Source organism: Podarcis pityusensis, assembly GCF_964106645.2.
Source record: "Podarcis pityusensis genome assembly, chromosome: 4".
Lineage (NCBI taxonomy): Eukaryota > Metazoa > Chordata > Lepidosauria > Squamata > Lacertidae > Podarcis > Podarcis pityusensis.
This window is the reverse complement of record NC_138027.1, coordinates 55,051,637-55,066,984: the sequence shown is the minus strand read 5'-3', so window position 1 is coordinate 55,066,984 and position 15,348 is coordinate 55,051,637. Positions and strand designations below refer to the sequence as shown.

Sequence of the window (15,348 nt, the reverse complement as noted above, 5' to 3'; positions counted from 1 at the left end):
CGCAGATTGCGAAACGGCTCACAGCGCCGCAACCCCCCTCCACGTTCCGGAGCCCCTTACGGGGTTCCTTTGCCGCTAAGAGGGTCGCTTCTGGCGCCCACCGAGCCTCAGGACCACAGGCTCTTACTGCCTGTGGGTTTCCGACGTGGGTCTCCGCTTCGCCGTAGCGGACGACCCTTTTCTGCGGAGCCTCCTCCTCGCTATTGGAAGAGGACCGCCATTGCCGTTCGCGCCGCCCCCGGAAGTCTAATCTATCGTATGTTGGAGTATGAGATTCATCGATTGCCACCACAACCTTTTGGGACCTGTGAGTGCATTTGCAAACTGGAGAAACTATTGTGGACACCACACACCAGTCTAATTTCACCAGAGGAGGGGACTGTGTGGGCACCAGGAAAAGCCTCTGGACACTATGCTGGTGACCCCTGGTCTAAACTTAAGCTGGCAAGATCTCCTACATCAGGACAGTTAAACCCATGGCAGTCAGAGGTGCTATGTCTCCCTTCCCAATACAGGCTCACTGTAACACTGAAACATCCAAGTAGGTCAACCAATGATTCCAGAGAGCAATGAAAACAGAGCATTCAGAAGTCCAAATGGAAAGGCCAACAATTACAGAGGGACCCCCTAATCCAGAATAGTTACTCACAAGCAACAGCAAGCCACCCAACAAAGACACAAGCACAGGGACCAGATTCTGTGATGAATCCAGGTTCCGACTCTAACCCCACTCAGGTAGCACCAAATTAGCCATTACATCGAGGGTTCACTCACCTGCTCACCTTCCAACATGATATATACTATCATCTGTCAGCAGTGCCTTTCTGCATTCAACACAGTACAAAGAGGTTAGTTTCTCTCTCTCTCTCTCTCTCTCTTCATGCATGTACACCATGGGTAGGCAAACTAAGGCCCGGGGGCCAGATCCGGCCCAATCGCCTTCTCAATCCGGCCCGCGGATGGTCCGAGAATCAGTGTGTTTTTACATGAGTAGAATGTGTCCTTTTATTTAAAATGCATCTCTGGGTTATTTGTGGAGCATAGGAATTCATTCCCCCCCCCAAAAAAATATAGTCTGGCCCCCCACAAAGTCTGAGGGACAGTGGACTGGCCCCCTGCTGAAAATGTTTGCTGACCCCTACACACACAGACATAAATCTGAAATCAGAAAGGACAATATTCAGAAAACCATTTCTGCCTCCCAGAAGCCTCTTTTGCTGATGTGACAGTGGCCATTCTCAGCCTACTGCACTAATAAGTCTTAAGTAGACTACCCATTAGAAACATTAGGCACTTTACTTGGCTTAAGGAAAATGGGATTGTTTTACAACATAATCTTATACAGTGTATACATGATAGCATGTATGCTTATTCATCATTGAGCTCAACAGAGCTTATGCCCAAGAAAGACGATCACAGTCATTGTTTGTTTGCATTTTTAAGATGTTGTTATTTTATAATGGAAGGGCAAGACATAAGAGCCAAATAAATGTATTTTTAAAATATGTTGCATTTTCTGTTTTTGGTGGTTGGTTTTCATTGTGGTTTTATGTGGTTGAAGCTGCTTTGTGAGGGCTTGGACCTAACAGGGTCTTATTCTTTTTTTATAAAAACAAGCAAACAAATGACTATATAACACATTGATTATTATGATTGTCAGGACAATCATCTAGCCTATGGCTGCAGTGCAGGCTGATTTCTACTTGGTGCCATTTAGGCTTGCATTGCTTGTAGTGCCTTCATATTTGAGCACCTCAGGGTATTGCTACGCCATCCACAAAATATCCACATAGAACCTTCTAGGGCAACTTGATTTGGCTTTAAGGAAAGCTATCTGGGAGGAGGTATTTGAAGGTTGTCATTATTGAGTGTCAAACACCTGTTCTTTCTATGTCACATATAAACTTGAGCTCATCTAGTGAACTTATCCTATTAGGTTGGGGAAAAAATGTGTGAAAAATTATAAATCCTGCTTTTAGAAATGCTAGTGCATAAAGAAGATAACAAGGGCCAGACAAGTTGTGTACACTGGTGACCTGCCATAATATAATATATACAGGATCCCACACACAGCCTTTCGTAGTATGGAAAATCAATGTGGAGAAATTTGCTCTTATTCCAATCCTTGCATGTTTCAGCACCGTAGTAGCCCTCTAAATTGATCTTCCAGATGTTGCTGGTGCACATTGCACATTACAGGTGCTTCAGATCAACTCTGGTGCGCAGTAAATAGCTAGCATATACGAGGAAGCTATACTGGGGCAAAACTGAGATCGTTCATGTGGTTTTTGTCCTTTGTGAGACAAGGCTGTTGCCAGAAAGTAATACTGTCAATTGGTATAGGCAGAATTACTGTACTCAGAATTAGATCTGTTCTAGGGAGTGCCTAAAAATCACTACTTGTAGAGGCACTTAATCCCCCCACCCCTTTAGAAACAGGAAATGGAGCCCTGAAGGCTTTTGAACTAGAGAGAGTGGGGAGGGGGTATACAGCCCTCTGCCTGACCCAGACTTGGGGGTCTATGTGTGCCTGCTTTTTATTTTTTTTAAAAAAAGAAAATCTCTCTTTTTTCTGTTATTTTGGCAGACTTTTTGGAATGTCTGGGAGCTAAGGGCTTTGCTTCATGGAGCAGAATTCTGAAGCAAGAAAAAGAGAAAGTTATAGACTAAACCACAGAAATGTAAACATGTCTGCAGCTAAAATAACTCCACTTTCATTGAAAACACTCCTCGCTCACAATCAGACTTCTGTGTGCTATGCTCAATAAAAGTGCGTTAATAGCAACCAATTAATACATTATGTAACTCTGCTTTTTTTATTTTTTTTATTTTTTAAGAGAGCCCAAGACACTTTTAGCCGCTCGTTTTTTAATTAAGAGAGTACTCGAGTTTCTTCTTTGCCTGCTCGCCCTCGCGTCTGCCTGGACTGTCAGCTGGGATTCGTAGCTGGGATTCAGAGCAGAAGGAGGGGGAGAGAAAAAAAAGAAAAGAAGGAAGGTAGCTTTCAGGGCTTCAGCCCAGGAGAAGCAACACATGAATGGAGTTTGGTGACGAAAACGGTCCCGAGAAGGGAAATGCGATGGCAACGATCGTGGGAGAAGAGGCATCACGGTAAGATCGCAGCCTGCACGGCTGTTCTTTCCCTAGTACTGGAGCTGATCTGGGAGTGGTGGTGGTTAAAATCGGACCGATCCCAGACGTTCTCACAAGGCACGATTGGCGCACTCGGTTGTTTACAACTCGAGCTTTCTCGGCGCGCTGCGTTTCCCTAGCCTGCGTTGAACCCACGCTGATCTCTTTTCTGAACCTCAGGTTGTCGCTGCGGAGGCGTTTTCTGTCTAGGATCCGGCCGGGTCGTGTTTGAAAACCCCCCTCCAGCTGGATCTTCCTTAGCACGTTTACTCAGAAGTAAACCCCAAGAGCTCTCGCTCCCTCTAGAAGGGGAGCATCGCTCAGCACCAAACGGTGTCCGGGCATCTTTAGCCTAGAAGATTTAAAACCTATACAGCTGCTGCCCAGAGCTCTGTAGCAAAAAAAATTAAAAATAAATTAACCTAGGTCCGTGGCTAGGCAGGGAGAAAGTTCTTCAAACTCTTGAAAAGTTGGCGCTTTCCTCGCTCGCCTCTCCATCTTCCAGTCACTTCGGTCCGTCCTTCCCACCGAAGGAGCTTTAAAATCGATAACCTTGGATGGTTGGCTATGGAGAGATCTCTGAGAGGGTGCGTGCTTTGTTTTTGAAGCGATCTTCCCGGCATGGGCGGCCTAAGGCGAACTGGGCCACGCGCACCTTCTCCCCGCGGCGCCCTGCGCCCAGCGCGCTCTTCCCTCGGCCGCCTCCGCTCCCACGTGCGAGCCAAGGACCCCCTTCCCCTCTCACCACAGGAATGGTGGGGACCGAGAGCCCCTCGCCGCTGGCAGGCGCGCGGCAAGCCGCCTCCCACCGGAGCCCATGGCCCGAGTCCCGTGGATGTGGAGGGAGCCGCCGGCTCGCGCAGCCTACGCTAAGTCAACACAGGCGCCTCCGCCTCGCGCGTGTGGCGCGCTCGCTTCTGCCTCAGGAGGCCTGACGGGCCGCCCTCGCTGAGGGGATCAGTCGGACCGCGGGGTGGGGGGGGGGGAGGTGGGACGCTCGCCGTGCCATGATTGGAGGCTGCCGGCTGCTCTCGAAGGCCGGGGCCGCCACACGGGGCTGAGCCCTGACGCGAGTCGGTCGGAGTGGTGGTGGTGGGGGGGGGAAGACGTCGTGTGAGCGGGGGGGGGGGGGACGGGACTTCCCCAACAACTCCGTCAGCCTTTCTTTCCCGCCAGTCCCGGTGCCGGACGCTGTTGCTGCGGGCGCGCTCCCTCCGCTTCAGGGCGGGAGGTAAGTTCTTTCCCGTGTGGGGAGCGAGCGAGGGGCCGTAGGTAGGTGGCGGGAGAGAGGGAGGGAGGGAGGGAGCGGGCGCCTGCGCGAGGCTCTCTGTCTGGGCGGCAAAGCGAAGTGTGAGGGCGGGGGGGGGGGCGGGGGGTGAGGGTGGCTGCGCTCGGCGGGCAACTTCTGGGCGCGATGCCTCGGCTCGCCAGCCGCGCTCGGCTGCTGCTGCTGCCTCAGCAATGCGGGGAAGGAAGAAGCTCGGCGGGCACCTCGGACGCCCCGCAGCCCTGGTCCAGTCTCGCAACGCCCAGGTGGCTGGAGCGCTTCGAGGCGCGGAGAAGCGAGCCTGGGATAGCTCAGTCGGTAGAGCGTGATACTCTGAATCTCGGGGTCGCGGGTTCGAGCCCCACGTTGAGCAAAAAAGGATTCCTGCATTGCAGGCAGATGACCCTCGTGGTCCCTTCCAACTCTACGATTTTTGGCTGTCTGGGTTCCTGCTTGGACCTTCCCCGATGAGTCGGAGGGTTTGTCTTTATTTGAGGAAGGGGAAAGGGAGAGGAGCTCTGCACATGCTCAGAGGTACCCCGGACTCGTCTTATTTCTTCACAGTGTTAGCACTGAAAAGAACCAGGACAGTTTTGTGGCTTCTTAAAGTCCTAGCACGGTTCTGAATGGGGTTGTGTCCTGCAATCCCCATCCTCAGATGCATCTGAAAGGAGGGCTTGGAGCTCAGCCCCAATGCAGTGTAGGGACCTGCTTTTGGCCTCCAGAGATTTTCTGGAATACTGAATTCCGAATTTAGCAAGGCATCTTTCAGGATGCATTTGTGTGTGTGTAGCTCTTGCCCTAGATGCAGGATCCGAAGGGAAGAGGCAGGTTCTGGGGCAAGAGAAGGAAAGAACAGGACAGGGGAAGCATTGTGATCTGGCAGAAGGTGCTGGTGGTCCCACAGCTCAAGAAGTGTAGAAGGAGACAATACTTTTTGTGTGTGCTACTGTGTTGAATCCTAAAAGCAGTTGCTAGCTGCTTCTGAGTACCATACTTGGATGGCTTGTGCTCTTCTTCTGGAGGACAAGATTAAGCATGACCACACTTTTTTTAACCATACCTCTTCCTCTGCCCTTTCTCTCTTGGTAGTGCCACTTGCTGAAGTACTTCTGAAAAAATTACCTGCAGAAGTCATACTTTTCTTTAAAAAAATCATCTGAATGTAGTTAAGCCAAAAGGCACTGTACACATGTTTGGGCAACATCCAAGGCAGCTGTGAAAAACACACAGTTTATACATTCATTTTGCCACATGTGAAGTGCTAAAGAACATCCTGCACTTTTGAAGTTACTACCTGGTTTTTCTTATTAGTTCCCTCTGTGCCCCAACCTCACCCCCTTTTCCCTCAGCCATAATTTTTTTCTTGACTTAGCTCTACCTTCTTTTAAACAAATTCTTAAAAGTTTATTTGTTGCTTAAGTGGAGAATGCTGTATGATTTTGTGGATGCGTACATTTACTTGCCTTAGTTCTTAAAACAGTATTTTTATTTTTTTCAGTTCTTCATTTTGCTAATTTTATTTTCAGAATGGTTGCTGCATTTGAAACTATTCAGTCAGGATCTTTTGTCACTTAGGTCTGAATGAGTAAAATTAATCAGTTACATTTAAATTCATTCATTTCAGTTATTTCATTTCAGACCCACCGCCATTCTTACTCCCCTTCTGCATCTCTCATAGTGTACATAAACTCATACATGCACACACACTTTGTAGGTAACTACAAGACATCATTCAATTAACTGATACAATGGTGCCTTTTTAAATCTGCACAACTCCTTGTCCAAGGTAAAAAGACCCTTAGTTTTGTTCTCCAGCATTTAAGTGTTTGAAGTAACATAATGAATAAGGGTCAGATTTGAGTTTGGTAAAAGGCTCACATTTGGTTTCACAAATGGCACACTCAGATACAGGAAATTAATTTCTGTGATCAGGTGATTGTCAAGTAAATATAAATCATTTTATCAGATGCTCTCAGTATGTGGTAAAATAAGCAAAGGCTTCTCTCTATTCATGATTGTATTCACTAGAAACCCCAAGTACTGTAATTGCGGCGTTTAAAATGAAAAAAACCCAAAAACAATTCTGGTTTAAATAGCATTCTGTGGAGTTAACAAAACCTTCAGTGTCAGAATAGTAGTTTGTGTGCTGCATTGTTTTCATGTAGTTTGGAGCCCCACCAGGGAAAGTGGAACAGTTAGGTCTATAGACTGCACATGGAGAACTGTCACATTCCTGAGTTTTAACCCTATAAGCACACATCTATGGTTTGTTTGAAGCAACAGACAAAGAGCGCTTTGAGTTCAGATAAAGAACCAACCCTAAACTCCATTAAGATGTTTTTACCTGGTTTGTGAATATACTGTTATTAGCTTAGGTGCATTTATGTTTTGCTTTAGAAATAAAATCCATCTTATCATTGGCACGACATGATACAAAGATTTTTTTGGACATCTTTGTGCATTTAAAGAAGGACAGTTTAAAAGAAATGAATATAGCTGTTACTAACTAGCTAATACTTTAAAACATGACAATTCTTTTATTGTCATAATAGGCAGTAATGGGCAGCAAGCTAGCATTGTTTGGGTCACTTTATTTAAACTCAGTGTGGGAAAATATACCGGTACTTATGAAGGATTCATTGAATGGGGGAAAAGTTCAAATAGTATTTCATAGATTACAACATTGTATAGCTCTTCTACTTTGTCAAATCTGCTCCCCAAAGTCAAACAAATTCCATAGTACTGCAAGAACTGTATGAATGATCTGTCATGGTTAGTTTTATATGTAATTAGCTTTTTATCTGAGGATTTTGCTGTTTTGCAAGGTACTCAGTTTTGTTATTTTTTGCTGTCTTGCTTAATCACTTTGGACCTTAATATATTTCTTTATATATCTTTAGCAGGATTTTAGTTCTTTCCTGTGTTGAAACACTTTGAGCAGAGTTTGTGTTTAATTTTTTTGATGGTTAAATATAACTGCATAGCAGTGACATGTTATAAAAGCAAAATACATATACTGTAGACACAAAGTTTGCCATTAATATTGTTGTTGGAAATACGTTACTTTATCTTAGCAGTGGGAAAAATTAATCAGTATGATTAATTAATAAACAAATGCACATTCAAACTTTGCTTCTTATTAGCTTGATTTTAATCAGAGTGACCTCGTATGATCGTGCTTATGACATTGTTCTATGAAATCTGTGCATATACTTTACCAATCAATTGAAACTGTTGCCACAGTTAAAGTGTTGTTGTTTTTTACTGTAGTACTATATTTTAACTGATAAAAAGTAACACTCACAGCACAGTCCTATATATGTCCTATTGTACATGTCTACCCAGAAGGTAAGTATAGGATTGCAGTCTTACAACCCAAACCTAAGCATGTCTGTTTAGAAGTAGGTCCTACTAAAATCAATGGGACTTACTCTTGGGTAAACTGGTTTCAGATTGCAGCCTAAATTTGTTGACATTCTGAACGCATCCCGAAAAAGAAATGTAATATGTTTACATCATTAATTGAGTTGACTGAGAGTATTCTCTTTCCGTAGAAGCGTTTAAATATAAATAATGTATTGGTAGTACCTCATTTTTCAAGTAATCTACATTTGTAGCCTAACTGGCTTGAATTAGAAATCTGGAAAATATATAGTAGATGAGGCAGTCGACAAAAGCTATAATGAATTTTTAAAATTTAAAATAGGGTTTTGCACTTGACCAGTCAATAAAGATTTTGTCACTTGGTTAAATCTGGTGAAATAATGGTCATGTATTTGTGTTATTAGAGTTACAAAAAAAATAATCAACAGGTTTTCTACATGCACAGATTACAGAAAGCAAATTAGATAGCTACCACTGTTACATTAATTTGAAAAAGTTGAAATGAATTATTTATTTTATTATAAATTTATTCTGCTCTTCCTGCAACTCCCTCAGGGTGGCATACATCATCCACCCCACAATGACCCTGTGAGGGTTATTAGGCTGAGAATTTGTGACTAGTCCAATTTCACCTAATGAGTTTTGTGGCTAATTAAGCTTTAGAACTTGGTCTTTCTAGTCTTGGTCTGAAATTTTGTCCATTAAACAGTGATGTTTGCCAATGATGACTTTTTGTGTTCCTTTCTGGAGATGCCTTTCAGGTAGCCCAGGGATGGGGGGAACTTGTGCCTCCCTCCATGTGTTGTTAGATTCCAACTTCTGTGGCCAATGTTCAGGGATGATGATGACCGCTGTAGACCAACAACAACTGCAAATCCACAGCTCTCCCATCCCTTATTTAGGCAATGGAAGAAACATTTCTGTTCTTCTAATTTTGCACCTTGTTGTAGCAGGGCTTTGGTATAAGCTGCCTTCATCCCTGCCTTTACTAAAGGATAACACCATTATAAGTTAGCTTCCCCCTATGGTGTAGATTCTACACAGTAGCATTCTTGCAAGTTCTACAGTATTTGATGGTTGTCCAGTATTTTCAATTGACCAGTCAACGGCTATGATGCTAACCCTACTGTTAAAACTATACTCCCAAAATGCGAAAGAAAACTAGAGTTTTGCTGAGTGCACGCCCACCCCCTACCCTGATTTTGTTGTCCTGGTCATGGAATGCAAAGGCGGGGGGGGGGGGAGATTTCAGAAGTTTTTAAGGGGGACAAAATGTGGGTCTTACAGGCAATGGCAGCAATAGCTCTTCTTAGTGGTAGCTGCTGGCTGCCAGCTTCGATCTTGGAAAATAATAGTAGCTACCATCCATCAGCAACTGGGGAAAGTTCTTCATGTTGCCACAAATCTGACAGCAGCAGCAGAAGCACATTTGTTGCTGAAAGTTTTCATCGAATAAATTTTGCTTCATCAGTATGAAGGAAAAAAAGGGTATTTTAGTCGGCGCTGTTGATCTCTTTTTTGTTATCTGCATGTCAAAATTAATGGTTACTGATCATCTTTCAGAAATGCTTTGATATAAGCATATATGCACAATTCCCTAATAATGAAGAATAAATGCAGATTAAGATGAACCTTGCTCCATCATATTGTGATCCTCAAACTATAGAGTAGCACCTCCAACCCTCTTGAATCTAAGTAGTAGTAGGTCTAAGTTAACGGACAGAAACCTTGACCATGCAGCAGTCTGGACATTCATGTGGCTTTCTTTTTTGGAAATTACATATATGGCATTATCTGCAATATTGGACACAATAGGCCAAATCCAGCTTCCTCCTAATCCTTTAGTCTATGCCTCATTGACTTCAATGGTTTAGTTCTACAGTGTAGATTTTTTACCATGCAGTTTATGGAATTCTTCACATCTGCTTAATTCAAAGAGATTTTCGCCTTCATAAAATAAACACCGGCAGGATATTCCTACCATGTAGTATAAAGATATTTGTCCCTAACTTGGGAGTTCATTCAGCGATGCTTTAATTCTATGATAATTTATTCTGTGGTTTACCTTTATATCAAGGAAATTATACTGGGTGCAGAGCCACTCTAGTGACCCCATCTTACTGTAGCTCCAATTCTAGACACCTAAGAAAGGCAGAGCATTCAGTGATGCACATCAAAAACTCCCCAGAAGTTCTCTTTGTATGCTGCCCATGAACTCATATTTCATTTGGCATTCTGTGAAAAGGCAGAATAGAACAAAATTTAATATGTTACTGGTAGCATAGTAAGACTATTGTAGGTATAGTGTTGGCAGCCTAAAATTACTTGGCTAAATATACATGCAAGTTAAAAAGTAGGGAATTGGGTGGGGGTGGGGAAATGAAAGGGTATATATCTAAATAGGGTGTTCTGGATGTATTTGTTGTAAGCTGCATTTTAACTTCTTCTATTTATACTTTTATAGTGGTATGTACGTGTATAATCTGGAAAGTTTGATTGAATACAAGAAATACTAATTTAACAATGAAAGCCAGGGGGTGTTTTCATCTCTGGACTCAAGTTTGCTCTGAGAGCCAATTGTCACAAACGTGTACTTATAATGAAAAATAAAATAAAATATCCCCTTGGGTCTGGCATTTTTCACATTGACTGGAGAACTAAAAGGATACTTGATCTAGAATAAACATGAGCGACTTTGCCAAAGGTTTGGGCCCCATACCATATCTGAATGAAGGCAACCCCCCCCCCAATTAATTTCAGTGGAATTTCCTCTGTTTGGGATTGTGCCCTAAAGGGTCCCCCCTCCCCCCCCCAAAAGCCTTATATTATTACCACATTTTCTGTGTCAGTGTTTTTCTTCTTCTTTTTTTAAGTGGAGATTTGTTACTGGAAATATGTTGCATTTGAATTCTGCTTGTATCAGATAGATCTCTTTCTCAGCATAACTTGATTCCAAGAAGAAGAAAATCCCTCAAGCTTATGGCCTCGATCCAGAGCACCAGGCAGCGAGCTCTGCATTCACAACAGGGCTTTTGAGTTTGTTCTTTCTGACAGCACACCCTCCTCCCCCAGTGGCACCTGACAAGCTGGTCCTGAAAACTCAGGGAGCTTCAGAAGTGTCCTTTGTCACAGGCCAAGGAACTGTTGTGGGGGGTTGTGGGGGTGGGGTGGACTGAGGGGTGGTGACAAACTCCAACACACTCTTTTAAAAGGGCTTCCAGGGTAGCAGCCTTGCTAGTCCTGTTGTACAAAACTGAACTCTTTATTTTATATGATGCATATAAGTGGGTTCCTTCAGATTTATGAGATACTCTTTGTGTAAGGAAATTATTCCACCTGTACATTACTTGTGTACTTACAGTTTTAGCGCTACAACTAAAGACTGCAATCCAAAATTCATTTAATAGGGAGTGAGCCCCATTGAACACAGCAGGACCTTCTTCTGAGCAAGTATACATAGAATTGCATTGCTAAGCAAACAGCTGAAAGACAAACCATGGAACACTGATGCAGGTGATAAACCCCTGGACATTTCAACAACATTTTGAATGCCTGCACATTAGAACTGGCTTCTTCAGGTCAGGCTTATGATTAATCAAGTACTTGTAGGCTTGATCAGCCACATATCATTCAGTCTGCCCCAACACTTTTAGATGCTCTGCTCCACGTACCATCTATTATTAATTAAATAAGTAATTATATTTGTAGACCTGCCCTTATAGTGATCCCAGAGCAGTTTCCAGAATATTATAAAATAAACAACAGTTACATTTACAACTATTTAAAAGAGTTGCCAGAATTTTCTTTCAAAAATACTAGGTAGAACTGGGGGCAGAACAAAGACAAAACCTTGTAGGGCAGAGCTAGATCAGATGTTTAGACCCTTCAGAAAAATGATAAAGATTTTATTTTTTTTATTATTATTAGTTTTGGGGAGATGGGAAGCACATCTACTGAATATTTATTAGCTTCTTTTAAGTGTTCCTGAAAATAGATAGCTGCAACCCATGGCTTGCTTGGTCAGCAATGCTTGAAGGACAGCAATGGACAATTGGAGTGAAGCTGTGGTGCTACTGTCAAGAATTTCCTGTCCTGATCTTTATGAAATAGCAACTTATAAGGCACTTTTGTTGAACTCATAATAGATACAGTTGGTTTAAAGGTTTAGGAATGGGACAGTTCTCTATAGGTACAAATGTTATTCAGGATTGCAGGGTGCTGCATATGTACTGGTCAGGTCTTGTGACCTAAAGGGCTGTATGTATCAAATGCTGGAATTTCCATGCACCCAATCGAACGTTTTCCTGTTCTATTCCCTCCAGTCCCCCTATGCCCTCAAAATCAGTTCTTGAGAGTTGAGGGATGCTCCAGAGCAGAGTGAGTGAGTGCTTCTGTATGTTGTTGTTATTATTTATTGAATTTATATACCGCCCTATACCTTGAGGTCTCAGGGTAGTTCACAGAATAAAATGTGTGTCTGTTGGGCGGGGAGGGGAGGGGAAAGAGAAACTAAAAGATCCATTGCATCAGCAAAAACCACTGGTGCAGCATTGGGTATATACCAATGTGTTTCATTACAATGTACAGAGCAGTTTCAAAATCAGAAGCAACTAAACTTACAATAATGGCATGCTTTCTTAAAAGGGCTTATTTCTTATTTGTGGCTGTGTGTACATTGGCTTAATTGGCTTAAAAAATAGCTACATCATTCCTTTTCTCAAATCAGATTGATGCTGGTTTTTGGGGAAATGCATCAAAATACATTCCTAAGAAACAACAGGGTAGATGGTATGGATTGTGGCAGATGTTGAGGGTACACTGTTTTCCACACCAGTGGTGGGACTGCACTGTGCACAGCCCCAGACTGTGGTCAGAGCTGTGCCTCTATTTTTCAGGGTTTCATATGGTTGGTTCAAAAAACTTAATTCTTGAGTTCAAAATCAGATAAAGGAGAACCAGTACAATGTTGTTGTTTTTAATGAAGGCAATAGCTCTTTTATGCACATTCATCCTGTCTTTCTTCAGCAAGGGACAAAGTAGCAGAAGTAGCTTCCATGTTTGGGATTCCCTTGCTAGATTGAAACTGCAGGCTGGATTTGGATGTGCGCCTGGATATTCACAGAGCGATGTGCATTTGAATGCAAGGTGTCCTGTGTAACGGGTCCTCGTTTCATAAAATGATAGAATTGCACAGCTGAAAGTGATCCCAGGGGTTATCTAGTTCAACTGCCTGCACTACAGGAATCCTGCCCACAATGTTGTATCTTCAGTGGAGGTCTTCAGCATGAGATTCTGTGGAACATTTTCCTCACGTAAGGAAATAAATACAGCGATGTTGTCCATGACGATGATGTGGTCATTTAGTCTTGTGCACCAGCTGAGTATCCCCTCAGCAGAGCCCATGTTCCTTTCTTAACCAGCATTGGCAAATAAAATGGAAATTGCAGTGACTTGACTATATATACACAATATAAACTAGCAGATATTGCTTAGTAATACTAGTTTTTATTTTGAAGTATTTAGAGACTTATCATTTTATCTAATACAGCAAATGCATTTAATTTTTCAGCAGAGGCAGTATGCATAGTACATTGCTATCATTCAGACCTTTGTGAAATATATCTTGTGAAATACCACAGTGGGTTAAGTGATGGGCCAGTACTATGATTGATAAATAACTGAGCATCATTCACCTGCCATTTTGTATGTTTCAAACACCACTGAGCCAGTTGCTTATGTGGCCAGTATAGTTTTACTATGCTACCACTGGTAAAATGAAGAACAATAGTAGGCAAAAATTTTGGAAAAAACAGCCCTATTTTAGTAAAAAGAAAGAAAGAGAGAAATAGGCACACTTATGCAGGAAGCATAGCCAACATGCCAAAAGTTCAACTTGGATGATCTATTCTAAATAGTTTATTACAACACAAGTTTTTAAAGGCAGAAGCCCACTTCATGAAAATTATGAGGTTGACGAAAGTGTGTGAGTCTGTGTATGGTGGTATTCAGCTAAGTTTTACTCAAAGTAGATCTTTTAAAATTAATGGATCTAGCATAGTCATGATCATTCATTTCAGTTTGTCTGCTTTGAATAAAACTTAGTTGCATACCATTGTATGTAAAATTCTGCTATTTTGCAGAGAATTTGTAACAGCAGATGACTTTGTGGCTTTATTCAGGCCCACTTGTATTACTGCTGCTGATTATATTGTTTTATTTAGCTTTTACACATATTTTTAATATTGCTGTTATGCTGCCTTGCAGATGTAACTATATCAAATAGAAACTATTATATGTATGGATATAGGTACAGATAGCTTTAGGTACAGAGGAAGGGGGGGGGAGAGACCAAATTAATAAAGTGAGACCTAAAAGATAACAGAAATGCAAAGAATATATCCTGCTTTCTGAGGTGTGAGACATGGAGTAGGTGTCTCTCAGTGATTTCCCTGTAATAAATTTTTTGTCCAGCTCTCTCTCATAAAAGGGTGATTTATTTAGTTAGCTGCCTTGCAAACGCAAACTGGGAATCGAATGCCGAGTTGTGTGCTTCTTGGCTCATGCAACATCACCGGGAGTAAAGATTTTGCAACAGCAACTTAGCTAACAAGTCTCTTGATGATGCATTCGACTGAATGGAGTCCATCCAGCTCTCTCTCCCTCCTGTTTTGGTACTGCAGGGCTAAAAAGGAATGAAAAGTAATAAAGACCTATTTTGAGCACTAAAATAAGCAGACATGACTCAGAATACTTGCAGTGAATAGAGTGGTGAAGTAAAAAGGTGCCATTTTTACACAGTCATTTTTCTGACCATAATGGCCTTTTAAACTCTTACTAAAATAGCATATTTGCTCAGGCACTTTTCTTGGAAAACTGAGTAAAATGGAGGGGGGAAACTTTGCAGGATCTGAGCATTTTATTTTCAAAGTCTGACACAAGTTGTGCAAAAGAGACCAATTGGAGGGGGGGCGAATCAATTTGAGTACTCTTGACAAAATTAATATTTCCTTTGTATCTATTTTGGGCAACCTGCAGTAGTAAGGCAACAGTAGTTAGATTTGGAATTGCTCACTGAATTCCATCTGCATTCCATGCCCCATATGGAAAAGAGAGTATATAGTGGGCATGATATGAAACTGAAAATATGCAGTGACTTGGTCTAATTTTAGCGTTAATTGGGATGTGCAGAGATAGAATCCATATGCACAGACTTTGAGGAAATGGCATCCCATGACTTGATGTAACCAATCATGATGCTTGATTAAAGGAACCTTCAAGACATCAAGACCTCTCCCACCTTGAACGAGCAAACACCCCCTTCCATCACAGGTCCTCATTAACCGGTTCTCACTACACTGGCCTTGAAGGACTGATAAGGAGGCAACTGCATTTGGTGTCAGTGCTTAGGAATTTCTAACAATTCTTTCTAACACAGACCAGAAAATTCCACTTCGGGTGGATTTCTTCTCTACAGGTGGATAGCTCAATGAAAGCATTGATCCAGGCTGCATTCAGACAGCACTTTATCCTGTCTTCCTGATGTTTCCTTACCTATTAATTTT

The 15,348-nt window shown here is 42.4% G+C and overlaps 1 protein-coding gene across 5 annotated transcripts in view; it reads left to right on the top strand.

The window, feature by feature from the left end:
- Positions 1–2,868: 2,868 nt before the first annotated feature.
- The window catches only part of ERG (ETS transcription factor ERG), a 117,962-nt gene continuing 105,482 nt past the window's right edge, over positions 2,869–15,348 (top strand). For 3 of the 5 annotated variants that reach the window (XM_081004460.1, XM_081004458.1, XM_081004455.1), the window contains exon 1: positions 4,268–4,363. The gene's annotated coding sequence lies outside the window, so the exon portion shown is untranslated. Of the gene's footprint in view, positions 3,112–4,267; positions 4,364–15,348 lie in introns of those variants that run through there. The other 2 variants (XM_081004457.1, XM_081004456.1) reach the window with 2 other exon arrangements.